Consider the following 4,669-nt stretch of genomic DNA (forward strand, 5'->3'; position numbering starts at 1 on the left):
TTTTTGGATGTCTAGATGTAAAGCAAGTATGCTTAGTAACCCAATATTTTTCAGCCCAAAGGGGAAAAGCTCTAATTTTGTCATATAGGTAGACAGTTTACCACAGAGAGAAATTAACACCAGAAAGACCCAAATTTTAAAATACCTCAAAGAACAAAGCAAATTTTTTATTCACTTTATAGATGTGATCCTTAAAAAGAAAGATTTCAATCTAAGGAAGTAGACTAAATCAGGATGACACAAATGGGCAGAAGTTTTTGTAATGTCAGAAGGAGCTAATAGCATAAGTAATTGCTACTGAGGGGGGAAAATAACTGCATTATTGAGAGATGTTAGAAAGAGCAAAATTATTTGTAGAATGGACTAGATCTGAAAAATGTGATCTACAACAGGAAAATCCAACTATGGCAGCTCCAAAAAAACATCTTGGATATGTATCATAGAAGAAAACTAGGAATTTACTATCACATTTCCCAAACGCAAAGGCTTACAGAAAAACTGCTTACAAAAGGAATCATAGACAAAATTAATACATTTAGAGAGAGAGTGCCAGAAATTACAGTTTACTGATGCAAGAACATCAACCACAAAATACAACTAAGGACAGTTATCTTCTAAAAATGTGTGCTAGATAAGCACTATATACTACATGCACTCAAAAGAAGAATCAATTACCATGGTTCTGTGATATCCAGGAGATAAGTTTGTGGCCTTCATTGGGGTAAACTCTAACCTTTTTGAAGAAGTAGCATAATATTCAAAGTGGTAATCTAGAACTGCTGAATATCTTGATAATCTCTTAATTTTATAGAGAAGTTTGCAGGAGGGTAGAAGCAAATGGTGGCTGAGAATGTCAGTAGGGCACTCTTCCTCTAGATCAGATGTGGAGCTAGAGGAATTCATTTTGATTAGTCTCTAGATCCTGAAAAACAGAAAGATCAGTTATGAGAGAAGCTCAGAGGGAGGATAAATACATTCTCATTGCAAGAGCTAGATGTGAGATGTGGCCAAGGAACAAATAAATGAAATCCTTCTTGCTGATTTTTGACTTTTGGAACGCAGGGTTGCAACAGAAGCTTTTTGCTTTTGCAAATTCAACTGTAGCATCCCTGGCAGTTAGGAGGTTTAGAATGTTCACAAAAAACAGTTGGAGCCTGATTCTATAAATAGTCCTGAAGCTCCAACTAAGGGGCTTTTGCCTTTTGGCTTCTGCCTTGGCCTGTGCTTATTGTCTTTGGGGCATTTGGACCTAGCCTGATTTCTCTGGACCTCTCCCTGATCTCTCCATTTACATCCCTCCTGTTTCCCTGAATTTCCCCATTGGGCCCTGGGAGGAAGGATGGTTTTGATGGTTGGACATTGTAGGTTTAGCTTCTGTAGGCAAGTAGGGCATCCTTAAATCAAGCCATCCCCTTATTTAGTGATCTGATAAATACTTTACTTCAGGGCAGTGAAACTTTCCTGACTGGGAGAGCTGGCCTCTCTCAATCTGACTCCCTTCTCTGTGACCATTCCCCAAACACCAGCTTTCTCCCTAGCATCAGTTACCAAACCCTGAAACCCTCTCTCCCTCAACTTATCCCTGTCATCAATAAATTCCCTTTGTTAACTGTACAAAAGCCTCTGGTGAATCATTGAATTGAATATTAAGGCAAAGGGTGAAGTAGGAAGAAATTACTTTCCTTTTATTTTTTGAGGGAAACCTAAGCATCCATTTTGGGCAAGAAGTACCCAGCTGAGACTTCCTGCAGACATTCAGTTTCACTGGCAGGGAGGAGCCTCTTGACTCCTCCCTCAAGGGACTTTAGAAATTAACAAGTGAACCCCTCCAGCCAGATCTAAACATTTCTGGCTGATCCAGTTTCTCTTGTATCATAGAGATGATACCTTCCCTGCCTTAAGGGAAATCCATCTTATTTCCTCCCAATACCCTCTGTCTCAAGACACTGTGATTAGCCTGTTTGAGCAGCCCCTTCTATACTTCCATTCATTCCCTTACCTTCCTATATATTACCCATTCATCCCTTCATTACTCACTTAACCCCTTTACTCCTCCCTATACCAAGATTACCGATTCATCCCTTAACTCAGCCATCCTCTTCATTCCTGTTATTCCTCCCCATTATAAACATTTTGCCTACTTCTTTATAACACTTTCTAAAGAAAGATTTAGGAAAATTTTTCTCTCTGGGCTGGAAGGTCTCCATAAAAATAACCGAATAACTATTGATCAATGATATGATCACAGAATCTAATGTTCTATTACAAATGACTGCTAGTGGTTATGTGAAAGAGAAAACAGAATGGTGCAATAACTACTGGGCTATGAAGAAGTTCAAAACCTGGCCCCAAACTATATTTCTAAACTCATCAGACATCTCTTTCATCCTACATGCTGCCATTCTTCCAAACTGGACTTTTCTCAGTTTTTTTCTATAACACCCCATCTCCCATTTCATGCCTTTGTACTGTATATCCCTTTATATCAGGAATGAGGATCAAAGAAGGACTAGAATTATGCAGTCTTTTCTATTCCCCACTTTCCTTTAATTCATAAACCTGAGAAAGAAAATCCTTCACCTATTTTTCTTTATTAGCTACAAGTTTATTCAGAAAATAATCCTATTAAAAACCAACCTGGGGGGCAGATGGGTAGCTCAGTGGATTGAGAGTCAGGCCTAGAGATGGGAGGTCCTAGGTTCAAATCCGGCCTCAGACACTTCCCAGCTGTGTGACCCTGGGCAAGTCACTTGACCCCCATTGCCCACCCTTACCACTCTACCACCAAGGAGCCAATACACAGAAGTTAAGGGTTTTTAAAAAATGTAAAAAAAAATATAAAAAAAAACCAACCTGGAAAGGAATGATCATGCCAAAAAGAGTTTACATTGGGTCCTTTTGAAGTTTGATTATACTTATTTAAAAATATGAGCATATATACACATTAAGGTCTGAATCTGAGTTGATCAGAGATAATGAAAGATTCCTTATTTTTGTCTTTGTATATCTATTACTTAACACTAAAAGTTTCCACTTAATAAGTGGTTTTTTTGGTTGTTTATATTATGTTTATATGTCAAAAGAACTTTCAAACTCTTTAAATATGGTCTGAGAAATAAAAATGTTAATGAACCATCAACCTCTAACCTGGCTTCCAAATTCTACCACCAACTAAATGCAATTTAAGGCCACAAACATGCATGGAGTACCTCTTATGTCTCAGTCACTGTAAAGTCTCTACCTTCAAGGAGTTTATATTACATTGGTCTGTAGAGAATAATGGATAGAGTATCAGTTTTGTCCTCAGGAAAATCTTATGTTCAAATCCTGCCTCAGTCAGTACCTATGTTATCATGCATACTTTCTCAGACCCTAGGTTTCTTCATCTGTAAAATGGGGATTCCTGTAGTATCAAACTAAAAAGGCTGTTATAAGATTTAAATGAAAGAATGTTTTAACATTTAAATAAGATAATGTATACAAATCATCTGTTGCAACTTTTAATGTGCTATACATCAGTTATTGTGGAGGGAGAGAAAAATAAGTACAAAAAAAGGGAAGTAATTTGGAAGAAAAGGACATTCAACAATAATTAGGAAAGCCTCTTGTAATAGGCAGCACTTAAGCTGAGCCTTGAAGGGAAGTAGGGATTGCAAAAGTCAAAAATGAAGAGAGAAAGCTTTGCATGCATAGGGATGTGAGACAGATAGAATGTGTGTAAGAGAGAATAAACAACACTACTTTGGCTAGAACACAGATTGCAGGAGGTGGGGAAAATTTAAAAATCAGTCAGGAAAAATAAATTAGAATCAAATTGTGAAAGTTTTACATCTCAGTCTGTTTTTTGTATTTTATAGTAGAGGCAGTAGGAAACCACTGAAATTCCTTGAATAATAGAGCAGGTAGCATATTGGGCCCAGTGCCTTTATCCTTTTAACCAGTCTGTGGAAGATGGGAGAATAGACTAGATGCAGGGAAACAATGAGATTATTTCAATAGTTCGAAGGAAGAAGATTCATAGGATCACAGATTGAAAGCTGGAAGCAGAGGTACACAGGAAAAGGTATAATCAGGCTTTGGAGGCCAAAATCTGGGCTTGATCTACTCTTTTGTTGATTGTCTAGCCTTAACATGGGCAGTTGGGTGGTTCAGTAGATAACGCCACAGACCTGAAATCAGGAAGACATATTCCTGCTCAGAACTGGCCCCAATACTTGGCCTCTGACACTTGCTGTATGACCCTGGGAAAATCACTTAACCCTATTTGCTTCAGTTTCCTCATCTGTAAATGAGCTGGGGAAGAAAACGGAAAACACTCCATCATCTCTGCCCCAAAAAAACCTCAAATGGGGTCTCAAAGAGTCAGATACGGCTCAACTACACTTAAGAAAGTGTAAATAACTCAGATTCATCTTAAAAACGTGTCCTTAATAGTCAACATTTACTAATACACTCCCATAAAAAGGATCTTGGAAGTTATCTAATCAACCCATCTTCTACACGGAAAATATGGAGGCAATGGCTCAGCGCCCCTTCAACTCCAAACTCAGTCCTATCCATTGTATTACTTGACAAGGGCCCAAAGTCATCATAATGTGATGTATGCCTCAGGCACGCAACAGAACTGGCTCCCCAGGAAAGGAGGAGACCCACTAACGCTGGATAGAAG

This window comes from Gracilinanus agilis, chromosome 4 (assembly GCF_016433145.1).
Source record: "Gracilinanus agilis isolate LMUSP501 chromosome 4, AgileGrace, whole genome shotgun sequence".
Lineage (NCBI taxonomy): Eukaryota > Metazoa > Chordata > Mammalia > Didelphimorphia > Didelphidae > Gracilinanus > Gracilinanus agilis.